The 20,008-nt window shown below is 30.9% G+C and overlaps 1 protein-coding gene across 2 annotated transcripts in view; it reads right to left on the reverse strand.

The window, feature by feature from the left end:
* The window catches only part of LOC106123482 (uncharacterized), a 90,199-nt gene that overhangs the window by 32,417 nt on the left and 37,774 nt on the right, over window positions 1–20,008 (reverse strand). For both annotated transcript variants that reach the window (XM_013319839.1, XM_013319838.1), the window contains exon 3: window positions 9,858–9,913. The gene's annotated coding sequence lies outside the window, so the exon portion shown is untranslated. The remainder of the gene's footprint in view (window positions 1–9,857; window positions 9,914–20,008) is intronic.

A 20,008-nucleotide genomic window follows, 5' to 3' on the forward strand; every position in this document is an offset into this window, starting at 1 on the left:
TGTTAATTTCTCTTAACAAAATAACAATTGTAAGTGTCTGTGTTTTTAATTTATTTTAATTCGAGAAATTAATCTAAAAGTAATATTAAATTTTATTTTAAATATATAATATCAAAGCACGTTTCTCTTTCAAAATAGCTAGTTCTTCTCTATGAATCACGAAATAGTGACAAGAATCATTCAATGTACGGACGAAATGTTGAAAGATACACTTATCGCGCATAATTATCTTCAAAGTGTACGTGCTTTTTGTATATAATAGGTGTTACGCAAAAATATTTGCGTATATTGAGAACATGAGAGTACTTTGAAAACATACATCCATTCTAATATCGATAGTGTATACATTTGATCGACAGATGGCGTTCAATCGTAGTGCTATAGATGTGTTGAAATATAACATGTGTGTTGAAACAGCGAATAGCAAATTGCATTGTATCGCGAAACAGGTATCGTCGAGATGAAATTGGATTGCACTATCTAATTCCATACGTGATTTTCCCTGATTACGTTTGACGAATGAATATAATCATTGTCATTGTATTGATTAAATTAGAAGAAATCATCAACAAGCCATACGGAGGGTCAGCATACGACTACTCCTCCATACATCTTTATCTATATCATATCTTACGGATATCCTCTTTCATATGATAAATCATGATGTATTTTTACATCGGTATTATCGTATTAAAAAATTCTATACATAAAAATTTGTATATCATTTTACAATTTGTTATGTTGTCTGTACAATACATTCAAACATAATTTACATACAATGAGACCTACGAATGTCGTTTGAGTGAATTTAATCAACGCAATGCTATTTTACATAATGCTGTTAAAATTGTAAGTATGTGTTAAGTTTTGTCATTTCATAATTATGCCATGTAAGCTTAACACTTTGAACTAGCCACATTTTGAAACTGGCAAATACGTGGTTATTAGTGAGATACAAGTAATAAATAAAGGGGGTTAAGTCAAAGGACGAGGTATTAATAAAAGGAATTATCAAGCTATATCCTCTTCATTGTTTTTACATACTTTTTTTAATACCACTACAGTGCTTCGTACTACCATTATAAACGCGAATGTTTAGATGATTGGATGGATGTCTCTCTACTCTGGGTATCTCCGGAAAGTCTCAACAGATCTCGCTGAAGTTTGGCATAGATAGAACACCAAATAAGTTTTCTTTTAATTAAGCGTGGACGGAGTCGCGGGTGACGGCTAGTATTAATATAAAGTGAATTATATAATATTATTGATGGAATATGTTTACAACGGTGTACGTTAACACATTCGTATGTCATATCATTAGAACAGGTGTTCAAAATTACAGGTTAATTAAATTGAAACTGTTTCTGTCTGCAATGGTTTTGCATATTCATTAGGATTTGTTTAAAAGCATCCTTAATGTATGCTTGAGCTTCGAATGAGATTACAACGAACGGGTGCATAACAATGAAATGTTACGTGATTTTTGTCACTGTGGGTTACGAAAGTAGTGACACTTCCCTTCAGTAAATTGCTGTCTCTGTTTTTTTAAAGCGAGTGTAAGGGATAACGATATGGTCTTGTAATTGGTGACGTAACGTGAACTTTTTTTTATAGTACAAAGTAGCAAACGTGCAAACGACCACCATGACCACTGTTCTGTTCTTAATTTAAAATAGTAAAATCTAATCCATTTTCCATTTACCTTTAATAATAAACAACGACAAGAATTTCGACAGTTCTAATTAAATTAGTCTTTATAAAATATTTTGTAATAAAATGCACAATATAAAAATTATATTGTTAATAAATTGTAGATAATAGAGTAATTAACTAAGTAACTAGAGCATTGTAACAATATTCAAATTAAATAAACTTGTATGTAATACGTTAGTGTTGTAAATAACATAAAAGAAGGTCACTTAATTCATAATTTGTTTAGGATTTAGGCACGATATGCGTTGGCCTTTGATGATCTTCCGTTTACTTTGTAATTTTTGAGCAAGCCGCAAAACTTACTTATGTTTCACTTATGGTCGGAGATTGTATGTAAGTTAATATTTATTGTACCTTTAGATAAAATATCAATGCGTGAAATTTTGGCAGTTAAATGAATACTAGCGGCCGCCCGCGACTCCGTCCACGCGGAAAACAAAACATAATAAGTAGTCTGTGTGTTCTTCCAGACTAAATTCTATATGTATGTTAAATCTTTCATCGAGATCCGTTCAGCCGTTCTGCAGCTAACTTCAAACAAACATCCATCCATCCATCTAAACATTGGCATTTATACTATTAGTTTTTAGGCCGCGAGATACAGGCACAGCCTAGTTCGGGGTCTGCAAGATACTTCAATGTATATTATTCTAATGTGTTTTTGTGAAATAAATTTATTCTTATTCTTAGTTTGATATGCAAACTGTTATGTCTTACTTCTATACAAATGCAATATAGACGTCTTTACTTCTATAAGAGTACATTAAAAAATAGCACAAATCTAGTTGAAATTCAGCAATGTCTTAAGATGTTGTGAACCTCTGAGTAAATGTCTAATTGCAAGGCGCAAGCGTTAACGAGTAATTATTACTTGGCGGCATTACGTGGGAAGCTCCCACGGCAGACATCGCGGCTGATCGAGTGCACTCCTTAGCGATAACGAACTCCTCTTGCGCGTTACAAAACCAACGAGCTGTCGCATTGTTTCATTTAGTTCACCGCCTAACATCTACCTTCATTCTATTTTACACTAATGAACACACAATGTGCTAAAAACTTAAGACTCGCTTGAGCAGCTCGAACGCTTGCGACATCTATTGGGCAAATGCCCTGCAAAATTACCTTTCTCAAGGCGAATTCTCTTTCGTGTATTGCCGTGAGGAGATTCGCTTTGTGATTATTTACAATTAAAAGTGTTTATCTGCCTAATTTCCTGCAGGTAATGCGGTTTTTAAGCAAATTTTCTGGTATTTATCGGTATGTACGTAATCGTGATTAGTAGGTAAACATCTCGTTCAAGGTAATAGATATTTAATGAAGTTCAGTAAAGTTTTTGCAATTAATGTTTCTTTATTGCAAAAAAAAACATTAAAATTAATTATTAACTCAGATATTATCTTTACAATAGTACGTTTTAAAGTGCTGATGAAATCTTCCTATACAATTTTTTTTGTAATATTTAAATTGGTTTTAGAAAAAATCATCCATATTTCTTTATAGAATTACTAGCTGTCGCCCGCGACTCCGTCCGCGCGGAATTAAAAACAATTTAATAAGTAGCTTATGTGTTCTTCCAGGCTATGTTCTACATGTATGCCAAATTTCATCGAGATCCGGTCAGCCGTTCCGTAGATACCTTCAAACAAACATCCATCCATCCAACTTACGCATTTATATAATAATATAATATTAGTAACGTTGCTTTGTTTCAGCTGCTTATTGAAAACCCGTAAAGTCTCATAAAAACCTTGTTAGAACAGTAATTTAATAAATTGTGAGCATTTTTAAACTTATTAGGATTCAAATAACTGTAAGTCTTGTGCTATGTAAAATATATAATTTTAAACCAAAATAACACAAAGTCTGTTTTGCAATCTCGATTTAGCTACGACAAGAATTTAAAATAGCTTTTTTAGAATTCAAGTCATTCACAGTGACTGTGGTTTGAGAGATATAAAATGTAATATTTATTTGTTCTATGCACAATGTACAATAACGAAAGTAGCTGCCGAAATGAAGGCGATTGGGCTGACATGGCCCGAGACCAAGCGCAGAGCCCAGGATAGAGCGAACTGGCGGCGCACTATGGACCCCCTCTGCCCCACTGCGGGGACATAGGATTTTAAGTCATGTACAATGTAACACTTGAAAAATACAAATATAATTATAAGCAACGTTACATTTTTTGCCAATCTAATATTCACAAATATTAAATTAATATCGTAGTTATATTTTTAGAGATTAAAAAGAAATATAAAAAGCATTTACTTCTATTTTCATCATTTACTTTATTTGGATAGTAAAATAAAGATTTATATTTTAGTATAAAATTCAATTTTTAATTTCGTTTAATTTTCTATATCTTTGCTATTTTTATATAAATGGCGTCATGTTTGAAGTATTTAGAATTATTATGTTGTACAATGATGATTTTGCGTACTTTTACGATGGTTAAAAACATATTTATATTATTTTTGAATCAGTTACTATCAACAGAATATCGTTTATATCAATAATAACCTCTAGGAATAGCTTTGGGTGTTCACTTTGTACATATAAATATTTGAATAACAATGTAGCATGGTAATAAAATGAGTAGCAAGTTCCTTAGTCACAGTATTTTGTAAGCCAAGGATACTTTGTTATTCGTCATGTACATCATTGTCATGTCTGTTTTCACAACCGTCCTCGCCTCATGTAGCAAATGCCGAACGTATCCGAACATAATTCTGAACAATAAACAATAGATGATTGCACCACTGGCTTAGAAGGAATTTGCGATAGGTTTTGTGCACGGTTATAAGAAGGGTTTTGGATATGACTAAATATTTATACTAGTTATACTGTTGCCCGCGAATCCAGATTTGTCAGATTGCTAATATTATGACAAATGGGAATGTTTGGCTGAATGGACGGATCTTTGATTGTTGGATCTTGTCGAACTTTGACATAAATGTAGATGATAGGCTACTAATTAAGTTTTTTTTAGAGTAAGTTTAGTTTTTAGACGGAGTCGCAGGCTACAGCTAGTTATGATATATAATATTTAGTGCTTAATTCCTCTTTTAATTCTTATAAATATTTTCGTTACAAATATTACTTCAAAGAAATATAAATATAAAAATAGTAACATTGTAATTTTCAATAGCCTTAAAATGCAGTTTTTAAACGACATTCTAATAAATAAAAGAATAATTTTACTCCAAGTTTGTTAAAGAAAGAAACAAATGTACGTTTCTTCAACAAGGTTGTTTGAATAAATTCTTTTATATCAAGTTCTGAAAGCAGTTTTCAATCTTGTAAACTAGCATTAACTCCCATCTACTGGATGTAGTATAATGGAAATGTTAAAGTGCTGTAGAAATAAAGTGCACATTAAGAACTTTAAGTAATTTCACAAGCATTTTCTTGATAAAAACAATCAGTTTGAATGTTAAATTAATGAAGCGCCTTTAAAATTATGTTGGAATCGATTTTAGAAGTGTATGTGGTATATTGTAAGGTGGCATGCAAATACAGGTGTCTAGGCTCGAATATGATTTTGTCCCATTCGGCGTCGAGACCCTTGGTCCGTGGAGACCTAGCGCTTTAAGACTTTTTAAGGACATATCCAAAAAAATAATCGACATCACAGGGGACCGAAGAGCTGGCAGCTACCTCGGACAAAGAATTAGTTTAGCTGTCCAAAGGGGGAACGCTGCCAGTATCTTCGGGACCTTGCCTAAAGGTACTCCTTTTAATAATATATTTTAGTAAATTATTCGTTTTTTTTATTATAGTATATTTTATTTTATATCATAGATTTAATACTATTGGTTAGATTCTTTGTTAGTTTATTATATTGTATTGTATATTCGTAGAATAATGTATCATAGTATTAATAATGTAGTAACTCTTACTAATATTATAAATGCTAATGTTTAGATGAAAGGATGGATGGATGTTTTTTTTTTATTAAAATATTAGCAGATTTTTTTTTGTAAATTTACTAATATTTCTTTAACCATTCCAACTAAGCTCTAGGCTTGTGCTAGGATATGGTTTACGGCAATAGTCGAATGCCGGGATTCGAACCCCCGACCTCGTGGTCGGAAATGCGTACCATTAACCATTAGGCTATTGACGCTTAAATTGTTTGTTAGAAGGTATCTCCAAAACGGCTCAACGGAACTTGATGAAACTTGGAACAGATGTAGAATATAGTCTGGAAGAATACATAAGCTACTTATAAAGTTTTCAATTTAATCCCGCGCGGATGGAGTCACGGGCAACAACTAGTACATTATGAATACCTGAAACGCGAACGTTCGTACTGTTATTTTTAATTACTTTACTTGGAAGGATTCTTGGCAATTTTAATTGATTAACGAAAATAAATAAATACTAATAGTTCCAACGAAATAGGTTAATTGATTTGAGTAGAATTGTACAAACTAGGAACAACATTCGATGTATTTTAATTTTAAATTACTTACAACACTTTTTTACTTTTAAACTTTAATTACATTTTTTTTAAATTAGTATTTCATTGCAAAGAAAATACAAACAATTGTTAGTTGTTACTAATATGTTGTGTTATAACATATTATAAAACAAATGATATAATATTTAAAATATTTAATGCAATATTACTCAATAAATAGTGCATTTAATCCGTCCTCATTACGGAACTCATTATGAAAATTGGAGGTATCGTAATGGCTGAACAATTTAAATCATGGACTCTATTAATTTGTAAAATGAGTTCTTTAAGTACATTGATATGGAAAATGGAAAATGAATTCACGGTTACAATATATTTTTACTTAAATACGAAGCAATAATTATTATATTTTGTTGAATAAACAAGAAAGCTCAGGCATATGATAATACTAAAAAAAAACATAATTACTATCCTATGTGTTCTTCCAGACTATGTTTTATAAGTACGACAAATTTCTTCGAGATCCGTTCAGCCGTTCTAGAGATACCTTCAAACAAACATCCATCCATCGATCCATCTAAACATTCGACTTCATAATATTAATAAGATCATTCTAAAGTTAATTAATTCTTAGTTTTAAACTAAGAATACTACTAAATAGAAAGAAGTCTCTTACTTTGTTTTAAAAAATGTTCACTTCTATTTCAGTTCTAACTTAGTGTTTTTCAAAAGCTCTTTGTCTAGACATAGAAAAAGGTTTCTAAAGGCGCGTTCTAATTAGAAATAGCAAAAGTACGTTCATTATTCTTCAATTAGACAGCCTTGGGCTTAAAATAATTGTCAATAGCTGTTTTTAATTAACAGTGTAACGTTTTAACAAATGTGGTATTTCGTACATTGTAAATCCTAAGGATTTTGTAAACATTGTAAAGACGTGAGCATTTAAACGAGGACCTTCTTGGAACAAAGTAAAGAGACAGAGATATAAAATTACATGAGCCTCATTAGAAATTCTCGTTACATACGATCCGAGCACGCCTAACCTCATTCCGTTTATTCGAAGGGTGAAACAAAGGCTATTTCACAAATAATTGTACTCACAAAAGATCCATGGTCCACTAAAATCGAATTAAAATTATAAATTTACTAGCTGTCGCCCGCGACTCCGTCCACACGAATTTACAAGAAAAAATATTTATTAGCCTATGTGTTCTACAGACTTCGTCCCACATCCATGCTTAATTAGAAACATTCGCATTTATAATATTAATAAGTAAAATCTGTTAACCCTTATTGTGGCAAGATTTCTTTATTGAAGAAAAGCAAAAAACAAAGTTAAAAATTAGTTTATAGTGATCGTATATTTTTATAAAGTTGTATGTATGGTATACTATACAAAATGAACATAAGAGTTATAAAGATGTGAAAGATCGTAAATGTAATGAAAAGTAAAAAATGGCAAAACGCTGTTATTAAGACACTATTTAATTTTTATAACGATCGTAGAATCGCTTTCCCAATTTACACTTTGTTACTATTTATATCAATTACTTTAGTAATTTATTCTCAGTGGACTTTTCTTTGAAGATATAATTTGTTACAATAAGACTTTGATTGTTTTGATATCCGTTTTAATTTATAAAATTAACTTAATATTAATAGATGTTAACAACCCAAAAATATATTACTAACAGGGGGTTTTTCAGACCAAAATCTCCCTTTAAAATATACTGTCCACTGTTTTGTCGGAGATAATGACTTTGGTCTCAGAAACCAACGGTTAATAGTACGTTTGTTAGCCAAAATTTAAAAGATATAAGGTTTCATATACTAAGATTATTAATAAAATTACGTATGTACTATATGTTTAGTGGCAGCGACATGACACCAGTCGGTAGCGTTCGGGCGTGTCAAACGAAGTCTGAATAATGACGTCGGGTGACATTTAATTTCGGGTACAAAAGGTTCTTTATGCTGTTTACCCTAATCCATTTATCGTACACCCCCCCCCGTACCGGCCCCGGATAATATTGACAGGAGACCATTCAACTTTGCGCTGCTTAATTACATTAACGGGATTTACCATCGGGGCCTTTTGATTTGATTTACGAATTAGCATTTTTTTCAAGGCTCGCAGTGTTTGTTATTTTTCATATTGGATTTATTCTTGGTTCTTCACTAATTAAGCGTAGCTGTGTTTTACTGTCATATCTGTTTCAGTTCTCGCTTCTTTTGGCTCGTTTAATTTAATATTTCCTTTTAAAATATACCAACCTAAGTTATTATATACATGTTGCCCAAAAATACTAAACAATGAAACATGTTATAAAAATATTTTAAAACGAAAAAAATGCGTTGCTTAATCAAACAAAATAATAGAAAGTACTAAATAAAACCTCAGTATCCTAAATTTAAAAATATAAATAAGGGCGTGTATATGAAGCTATCTTCGAAAAATAATCAAAATGCAGAGTTACATCGTAATTTGAAAAATCTCTCTTTTGTTTAGGCAATACGAAATACTTTCTTGAATTTTGAACCGAATGTTTAATAATTTCGACATACTACAAGAACAACAAAAGAGTTTTTCAATCTTAACATCTTTGAAATACAACATAGAAAATTAAAAGAAATGAACAAAGAATAAAAATTACCTCACTTTTATAGTATTAATGTTTATTTAAAACGTAATCTTACTAATATTATACATGCAAATGTTTAGATGAATGGATGGCTACTAATTAAAGGTTTTTTTAACTGCGCGCGGACGAAGTCGCGGGCGACAGCTAATATTTGAATAAAATACACAATACTTTTTAAAAATAAAATATTGCAATTATGTTTATTTAACGTAGCAAAAAACCGTAGAACGAAGCTGTTTTTGTTACCTAACAATTCTACTTAAAAGACATTATCTCTAACTGGCTTGAAAATAATTTGGCATCTATTCAAGATTTCGTTTGTTGCTTTAAGAAAAGAAAAATTAGTAGTGAGATTAAAAAGAACGGCTACGTAACGTGTTATCTGGACTCATTGTTCTGGCATTTGCGAGGGTTTACTTTTAAGCTTTGCGCTGATTCACAACACAATAGATAATCGATTAGGCAACAGCAATTTGTCGCATTATAAAATTCAACTTTTTATATTACAAATTACTTTATTATTTGCTAAGATTTTCTGCTATGTCGAGTTCGTTTGTTTTTATGAAAAAACTCTGATAGAAAGAATTTTTAACTTTCTAATTGATCTGTTGACAGAATTATGTGGATTATTATTTTTAAAATTAGAATAAAAAAATTACTTAATTAGTAGCCTATGTGTTCTTCTACACTATGTTCTACATCTGTGCTAAATATTAGCAAGATCAATGCAGCTGTACTGGAGTAAAATTCAAACAAACATCCATTCAAACATTTGGATTTAAAATATAAGTAAGATAGTAAGATATTAAGAAAGTCAAGAACTATAATAACATAATTTTCAAAATTGTTCCTAATAATATAGTAATATACATGTGTTCGTAGTTTCGTTAAATGTCAAAGTGTGTCAACCTGTTTGTATATAATGTATATAATAGTATTTATGTATTGCAAGTCATATGCATTTAAGTGGCATGCAGAGTTTAAACATGCCCTATGTTTATTTTTCCTTCTGAAAACTACTCGTATTAATAGCCTTTTCGTTGGAATTATGCTTTTGACGTAAAATAAAATTAACTTACGTTTCTTGAAGAGTGCTCCAGTTCAACCGTGGACTGCTTTCACGAACGCTCAAGATCTGCAAAAGAATGTTATATTTTCTTTTAATATAATATTTAATTTATTTCTTTCTCCTTTATTTTTATGAAAACATTTTATTTCCTAAATTATATCTTTGAGTGAAAATTCATATGCTTTTAACTTTGTTGAGTGTTGCTCGTGCAAAATTATTTTGTTATTCTCGGGTACGCGTGTATAGAAGGTCATGCTACGGTATAAATACATGGGATGTTTATTCAGACCAATTTGCGTGGGAGGATTATTTATTTTTTAATCTAGAGAAGGCAAAAACGTAAGTGATGTTGATGGTCATAAAGCGAAAAAACTTTGTTATTCTAACATTTATTTAGTTCGTAAAAGAAGAGTTTCTATTACCTGTAGTAATATACGTCTCATAACGTTATTTGTATAACTTTATCAGTCATTTTATTAAGGCGTTAATTAAAAAAAAGGAGCTACTGTGAGTAAATATATCAACATATTAAGGAGACCTGTCTCCTGAATCTCAAGTCTTCAATTAACACGGAACAAAATATTCCCATCCATGAGTTTTGATCGTGTATCTATTTTCTGTGTCGGCTTCTATTTTCATTGACTTTTCTGATGGAAGATAGTGGCTTAGATTAAATTGGGCTTATTTGTAGATTATTGAATTGATTAAAAAAAATTGCATTTTACTTATTATAGTAAGTGGGGATGTTTGGATAGATCCTTTTTTTTTATAAGGTATCCCCAGATCTCGTTGAAATGTAGCATAGATGTAGAACATAGTCTAGAAAAACACATAGTTTAGTCTTTTGTTAATTACGGCTACAGCTACTAGTATAATAAAACCTTTGACGTCTTTGGAGTGAAATAAAAAGAATTTACTCTTTTTCTCAAAGCTTTCCACCTCGCTTATGTGTTAGTGTCAATATGTGAGCCTATTTTTCTTTAAAGAAAGCAAAGAACCTTTATAAATATTAATGATGCCTCTTAGTGTTCAAACATTTGTGTTTACGATCAAAGGATACAAATAGAGTACTAGCATAAAATATTACTTCAAGAATGTGTGTCTTCTTACTTTAGATATTTTGTTGTCGATTCCGTTTTCTTAGACATTCTCGCATGTTTTAAGCATGTGTGTTATTTCGTCGAACAGACATGTTCATTCCTTTGGTGACATATAAAGATACAAATTATATGGAAATTGTTTTCGTCAGGATTCGAATTCTGTGAAGAATACTTAACGGATACGTGTTTGGAATAACGAAACGTATGAATTTGTTTGGAATAAAGTTCAAACCAATATCTGAACATCAATAATTAATGTTGATTATATTTACGGACAGAATTGTAATTAAGGGCATGAATTCATTTGATTTTTTTTTAATTTATATATTACCTTTTTCTGTTGAACTTAACCAAAAGCATGAAATGTAATTATTATTTTTTTGGTCGTGTTTTGAAAGAATTTTTTATACTAAATATAAAAGATCAATATTCGTAGGTTCAATAAAATGCCTTTGAGAGATATAATCTAGGTTAAATTCAATCGAGGCGTTAAATCATAGCATTCGCGCCTGCAGATATTTGTGATAAAATTATACGTGTCGGTTTGATTCATTATTATATTATTCTTTGCGTGACTTAATATTGGTATTACTTAACTTTTTCCTGCTAAAAAAAATATTTATGGCACTTATTGATCAGGTTTAATAAATAAGTGAAATATATACTTTATTATTTTTGAACTTAATGTAAATTAAACATACACAACTAACCATTGGTTGCTGAGACCAAAATTTCTGTTAAAAACATATCTTCATCCCTTTCTTTTTGTTAGACAAAACAAGGATATCAATATAAACTGGGACTTTTCTTCAGAAACCCATTGTAAGTATGTTTAATTTTTAACATAAAAAAATCATGCTTTCTAAAAATAAATAATAAAAAAAATAGAAAATAAACGATTTTTATTATAAGTTTGATAACTCAAAATGTAAGCTTTAATAAAAAAAAAACTGAATTATGTCATGTCCCGACATGATATGTGGGATCGTTGTAGATGACAAACTGTGCTGTGAAGGGAATTCCCGGATGTATTACAAATATATGACAGCCATGAAATTCTGACCATACAATTTTTTAAGTAAGTAATTGGAACATTATGTTTGGCTTACAACAATAAATTAGATTTTATATAATATATTTGTTAGAATAAAGATATATTGTATGCTAATAAAGTTGACATGAATTTATCAAATTGACTTGTAATATTTGGTTGTTGTAAGTTAATGATCCATAACTCAACGGTAAATTTGTCTAAATTAGCTCACTTATGAACGAATGAACGTACTTATTGTAAGGACATTAATCGTAATAACCTAATAGCAAATTGCATACTTCAATACTTAAATTTTTTATTATATTTTTCACAATTTCATATGTTGCAAGTTGACCAAAGACAGTATGGAGGGATTGTGTGACACAGTATATACGAAAGGAGTGAATTCAGATATGGCAGCTGATAGAGATATATGGAGAAGTAGTACATACTGTGCCTACTCTCCGTAGGGATAAAGACAGGTTAATGATGATAACTTTAATTTGTTTTTAGGTGAGACTTTAGAACTAACGTTAAGAATTGTATTTATAAAAGTTGATTTCAAATTTATTGTGATTAAATTTCGTTAAGTAAAAGATTTATATCGAAGACATAATTAAATTACAAGTCCCAGATCGGAAGCAAGAGTGATGGGTCCGGTGGAGCTGCGGGTTACCTCTCACACCATCAATTCAAATTCAGAATTATTCATGAGAGAGGGCGGATTTTAAGAGGTGTTACAAGAAGTTTTGAAAGACAACCTAGACTATCGATCTATTGTATTATGATGCAACTGAGCTGTAATTCGTCATCGAACCGAACATTGAACTTTGACGAAAGGTTATTTGAATTTAGGTCGTTATTTTCAAGGTCAGTTCACGGTTTTTGTTTTGATGGAATTTATTAAGTACTAGAGGTCGCCTACGACTTTGTCAACACCAAACTAAAAACCTAACTTTTATATGCCCACAAACTTTGCTTTAAAGCCTCGTTAAAATTAGTCTAGCAGTTCCGGTAAAAAATTAGAACAATCGCCGGCTTGTGGACGGACGGGCAAAAAAAATGGATTTTCGTTATAATCACCGCAAATGCTTTTCAAAAATTGATGATCGGTTTTAATTACAAAAATAAATACAGCTGTTTGATCCTAAATCCTGTCTAACACTGTTCTTGTAAACTATTTAAGGCGCTATTTAAACATTGTATAATGTGATAAATGAATACAAAAATGATTAAAAATCATGTCGGAAATTGAAATAATTTTTTTTCGATTGACAATTTTATATTCATGTTGTAAATTTGGTTTGTATGTAATCGTGATGAATAGTAACAATTGAATAAAATCAATCTACCTGGGGGCCATTTTCCTTACTTTTATCGCTTCGCCGGTTTGGTAATTGAAAATGGGTGAAAATTTATCGACAACCTTAATAAATGGACTATCAAAACGGAAATTGACGTTGGATCGGGCGCTGTTAAAATAGATGCTGTTATTATTTTTTAAATGAGTTAGCCAGAATTGATGTTGGCGAAGTGGAATATATTTTTAAATTAATTTCCAAGAAAAATAATTATACTGCATATTGCAGTGGCAGTACGTAATTATGTCACTTGTTCTGTTGTTTTTAAACGTTTTAAAATAATGAATGGCAAATAAACCTAGAATATTTTTATTTCTTAAATATATCAGTAATTATTTACCGTTGTTTTCTGAGACCAAAATCTTTGTCAAACATATCGTCATCTCTGTTATCTTTGACAAAATAGAGTTAACAATATTTTGTAAACGGATATTTTGGTCTGAGAAACCCACTGTTAGATCCTCAACATCATATTATATATTAAAGTATACAAAGGCTTTGTAAAACTACCATTAAGTCAGTTAATCTTTTGTGGCCTTAGTAAATCGCAAAATGTGCTGTTTAAATATTTAAACGAATAGTCACTACGCGTAAAATTTTCTAGATTTCATAAACAATTTTAATGGCCATTTAAATGGACAGTTACAGTTAGGGTGACCTAGATTTTTTGTTAACTTAAAAAGCAATTAAAAATTTCTTCATCAAGTTTATAATTACGTTTTAAGATAACCTTGTTAGTCTAGTAAGTGTCCTGAGTATTGCATTTGTGTCTGGAATTTAATTATATTAGTGAACAACTCTATTTCGTTCGTTCGTTCTTCGTTCATTTGTGAGCTTGTTCATTACACGTTAATATATCAAGTTAATCGTTTGGAACGTATTGCCAGTTCCATGTTAATTATAAGACGTTAATTCGCTTTGACAAAAATCTTATTAACGTATAACAGTGTTGATAAACAAGAATTTCCGTGTATATAAATATGTTATATTATCCGTCTTGTTTACGTTTGATTTAAAATATTACTTCTTACTTATATTATAAATACGAATATTTTTGGATGGATGGTGAATGTTTGTTTCTAGGTATTTCCAGAAAGGCTGGACGTATCTCGATAAAATTTGGCATACATATAAAACATAGTTTGGAAGAACACATAGGCTACTAATTATGTTTTTTTTAATTCCGCGTGGACGGAGTCACGGGCGACCGCTATTATATTACAAATGACTTTATATACTTCGTTGCTTCAATGTTTTTATTCCGGTCCTTAAGAGTACTCTTTATCAATTTTCTATAATAATTTTCAAGTATTTTTATTAAAATCTGGTTAAATCATTTCAATGTTCGGTTTTGGTTCGCATTAATAAGTAAAAGGAATGATCCTATTAAGTTCTTTGACATTTTATTGCTAGCAAACACATAGATTTTTTTTAATATTTTTATGGCAAACGAGCGAGCGACCACCTGGAATCGCCGAAATAGCGAAGCGACCGTTGACCATAGACATAGTTAGCTATGTACTTATTTAAACGATGATTAATAGAATACATTTAGCCGACAGTAAGGAGAATTTGCTTCACGCACAACGCTTGGTAATAATTTATTGTTCAATAGTACAATTATGGAATATGTACGCATTGAATTACTATCGAATACAATATGACCTTTGTTTTCGTGTAACGTATTGTGCGTGTCTTGTACTGACCCGCCCCCTTTAGTAACATAGTACTGGCATAAAATTAAATATTGTCAATAACATGATGAAAAAAAAAACAATAAATATAATCTAGGTACAGTGGTTTTTGCAAAAAAGGTGAAATGTATAAGTTTCCCCTTGTTCTTGTTAAATTTTGAAGTAGTACGGTTACGTAAAGTTGTGTTGACTTCATGTACATTTGGACATATCCTGCGCTGATTGTTACTAATTGCATAAAGCTGTTCAATGGATGTGTCTTAAAAAGTCATTGAGATATCCTGATACATTAAAAAACGTTAGAGTAAGTTTACATCCTATTGAAATATGCTTTAGAAGGTCAACTATCTAATTCGGCAATTCTGGGCCTATACCTGACTATATTTTTAGACGACTTCAAAAATAAGGAGGTTATAAATTCGTTTTTAATGTTCACGCGTGTTAGTGCGAAACTCCACTCCTAGTGCTTCGATTTTTTTTGTAAATCGAAAGATTTTGCTTGCAGGTCCTATTCTTTTTATAATTTTTTGATATATTAGTGCCACTTCTAAACTAACGTGAAACCAATTAAAGATTTAAGCTTACGAGTGTATAAAATATTCTTCAAATTGGATATTTGACATCGAACATAACAGGGAGACGAACTCGTCGCCCCGCTTCAATCGAGTGATACAAATTAATATTGACGATCTTTGCACGACGCAGATGAAAATATCGTTCCCATTATATTTTCCCATTTCCTTCTTCAGAATTACATTCGTTAAGATACCTGATTTAAATCCTAATCCGTTTTTCTTGCCAATACATTTTCCGTAAAACGATATCGATATTGGAAAATTATAATTCTCATTCCATTTTCAAATTCTTAATACAGGATACATCAAAGTCTAACCAGAGAAGAGAAAAAAATATACTATGACTAGCTGTCGCACGCGATACCGTTCGCATTAAAGAATTAAAGAAAAAATAATAAGTATCTTATGTGTTCTTTTAGACTCTGTTCTACACGTATGCAAAATTTATAATATTAGTACGATGGACATTTGAAATTCTTATTTGTACTCTATGGTTGGTGAACGGTGGTCAAAGTTTATGAAACTAAATTAATTTAGAAGGTAAATTGGCTCGCCTTTTTCTATTAGAATCGAAGGTTCAAATCATAAGTGGTCCCATTAATAATAGCGTAATTAACTTTCAACAATACTAACCGCAGAATGTCAAGTGGTCGGTTCAATAAACTAAACAGAAAACGAACCTTCACTTACTGTCAAGGTAATGTCAAATGTCACACGATATAGTTAAAGCGGCGGCTTTTATGCGGTAAATATTGAGATTCTTATTCATTAGGTAAGTGGTAAATCACTGTTAATAGAATTGACATATTATAGACTAGCTGTCGCCCGCAACTCTATCCGCGTGGTATAAAAAACTTAATAAGTAGCCTTTGTGATTTTCCAGACTGTATTCTACATCTTTGCCAAATTTCAGTAAGATCCGTTGAGCTGTTCCGGAGATACTTTCAAACAAACATCCATCCATCCACCCAATAATAATATATGTAAGATTTGTATATCAAAATATAAGGACGATTTCAATATTTTTAATTATAAACACAATTCTTAATTACTAAAGTATTTAAAGGCAAGGATTAATTACAATAAGGTGTCACATTTATTTCATTAGATAGATTTAACCTTCGCCGAACCGAAACTGAGTAATATCTTAAAATTACGTTAGTCGTGTTTAGACGTCAAGCAATTAATTAGCATTAAGATTGAGGGCCTGTCTCCGTGGCTTTAACAAAGGCTAATAATCAAACGTTGCTATCGAAATTGACGACAAGACTCTGCTACTGTTACCAAATGGTTTATAAATTAAATACAATAAATTTATCATTTAATGTCGTGACAAACTATTTACTAAAATCATGTTCCTTATCCTTTGTTATTGCTTACGGTCAATATCAAGAAATGTTAAATCATAACTGACCTAAATACCATTTAAATCTAAGGCCAGTTTTTGACAATGAACCCAAAATGTTCAATGGCTACATGCATTGTCTTATTAAAACAGGTTACATTCTATTGTTTAAATATGAAAAAGATTTAATTCATTGATGCATAATGCTGTCAAAAGCGAATCCCAACGATAATGAATTTCAAGGCGAGCGTTTAAATCTTCTCAAAAGAATTATTCAATTTAAATGTATGTAAATAAAAGCTCAACACTATGCAATGACGAGATCATTATCTTACAATACTACAAATCAATACGATAGCTGATCGAAAACTGAAGTGTGTTATGTGTATTTTTAAAACGCGTTTAGAGCGAATGAATATTGTAGGTGGTCGCAAAGCATCGACGTGCTTGAAGAGTCACGAACTCCGGCGGCAGTCATTGTGAAAAATTTATGCAACGTGCCGCCGAGTATTTTTCAAGCTATTTTAGGAATTGAATATGCCACTTGAAGGTTGATACCGAAAAGCTTTTTAGCGTTCTCAGTGAAATACTAATGCTCCTAGTTTTGTTGATCGGTAGAACGAGTTCAATATACTGAATATCAAAGATTTAAACGATGTATGAAACGACAAATATGAAAATGAACTTATCTGCAATCAATTTTTAAATATTTTAGTAGATGTGAGAAACGAGCAATTTTTTAGAATTATTTCCTATCAAACAACTTCCTTCAAGAAGTACGTAATGGGTCATTTGTTACGTTACAGTGTCATTTTTAAGCCTCAATGGCGACAAATAAATTAGACATAAAAGTCGTTAAATGATAAAAACAGAAGAGTAAGAGATGAGAAGAAGAAAGTACAAATAATTACCTCGGATATAAAATGTACGGTTTTTCAGTGTAACAATAAATCAAAAAGAACGAAGTAAACATGCATGCTGCAATTTGTTTATTTTTATAGACAGTATCAAAAGTTTGTTGTTCTGCTGTCCGGTTACTGACAAAGATATCGGACAACAATGCGGGCACTCGTCGAGTATCAATTATAGAGGCGAAATGTTGTGTTATGTAACGAGACCTTGAAGCTTGACCGTAGTCGTGAGACGCCGCTATTGACCGCGTATGGTACAACCACAAGATATAGCGGATTTATTTAAAATAACCATACTAATATTATAAATCCGAATGTTTGGATGGATCAATAGACGTTTGTTTGAAGGTGTCTCCAGAAAGACTCGACGGATCCTGATGTAATTTAGCATACATATAGAAAATAATCTGGAAGACCACAAAGGCTTCTCTTTAATTACGCGCGGACGTAGTCGCGGGCGACAGCTAGTTTCAAATGATGATGTAATTGAAATATTAATCAGCATCGGTCAATAGATATTAATTTCTGATTAAAAATCAATCATAAAGTTAAGTGTTTTTCAAAACGCATACAGAGAACAACGGATTTGATTATATCGGTCCATATTATGTGTATATTTAAATCGTATTTATTGTATAAAATTCACAATAGACATAAAATTGTTGTAAGTTTAAAAATAACTAAGAGGAACTAAATTTTCAATAGTAACTGAAAGAAAAAAAACTGTTTTGATCAATTTGTAATACTGAGTTTTTATTACTTTTATATTTAGTGACTTACGTTCCTTAAAGTTCAACATAACAATATAATGATGTAATAATACATGCAAATTATTTTATTATTTAATCGTACAGAACACAGCAGTATCAATTTACTAACAAAGTTCACGAGGGGTTACATGACTATTGTAACCTTCAACTATACATTACAGTCTAAGACAAATATTACAGTGTACATTCTAACTTTGGTTTTGCAGCGACTTTTTGTTTCATAATTCAATTAAATTATTCATTAAGGTGTGGTAGCAATATGTGAAAAAATATGCAATGGAAACAATTAGGTATGTTCCATTACGGAACTCTTTGACCTTGAAAAAAGAAAGGCACACATTAACCTTTTTCGTTAAATATAACAAAAACGATTACATCTACGTTAAATAATTTAAGCAAGTATTTAAATGTTTCATTTTAAGTGTACATTCGTAAGTCTTTTAAGCAAAGATTTAAGCTATTTTATTATATTGTATTATACAAATAACTAAATTCTAGATTCTAGTAAAGTCTGAATAACAACAAGGAAATATACAAAATTATATTTAAGCGAAGTATAATACGAGTATATATATTACTAGAATTATTTGTGATTTTAATTTTAACGTTAACTTCTTTCCGTCGATATCTTTTCAATTAGACCATAATCTGAACTTGGAAATGTTCGTGAGGGCCGTGTGCTTTGAGTCATATTGTGTCCATATTTACGATCTCATTTTCAAAGTCACCGCAACAGGCTGTAACTGTCATGAAACAACTAATGGGCTTCAGACCACACCCTTAATTTCTAAGACTGACAAATGATCGTGCTTAAGGGAAATACATATTTAACTTAAGCGGTAGCGTTACCGGTAATATGGGTAACAGAGACAAACGACCTTAAATTTTCTAAAGCAAATACGATGGTGCTCGTATGAAACAAAATTTGTTACACAGTTTGAAGTGCGCAATAATTTTGTACTAGCTGTCGCCCCCGACTCCGTCCGTGCGGAATAAAAAAAAGTCAAATTAGTAGCCTATGTGTCCTTCTATTCTTCATAGACATCCGTGAAGAAGTAATATTTTCCGTATTCTGATCTAGGGAACGTAACTAATTTAATGATATTTTTTAGGTTACATTTTTTTATATAAATAAAATACTTATTGTCCGACCATGACAGCAGTTCCTTGATCTAGTGCTTCCAATTTTAACCTAAACACCTATAAAAGAAAAATAATCCAATTGAATTGTAAAATTAATTTGCTTTAAGATACGTGATATTTTTATAAGCGGATAGGGAACAATGTTTATAACAGTTGTTAAAATGTAATTCAATTTAAAATTAAACGAACCATGAAATAGTAAATATTATAAAAAATACATTTAACTACA

This window comes from Papilio xuthus, unplaced genomic scaffold (assembly GCF_000836235.2).
Source record: "Papilio xuthus unplaced genomic scaffold, Pxut_1.1 DF826115.1, whole genome shotgun sequence".
Taxonomy (NCBI): Eukaryota; Metazoa; Arthropoda; class Insecta; order Lepidoptera; family Papilionidae; genus Papilio; species Papilio xuthus.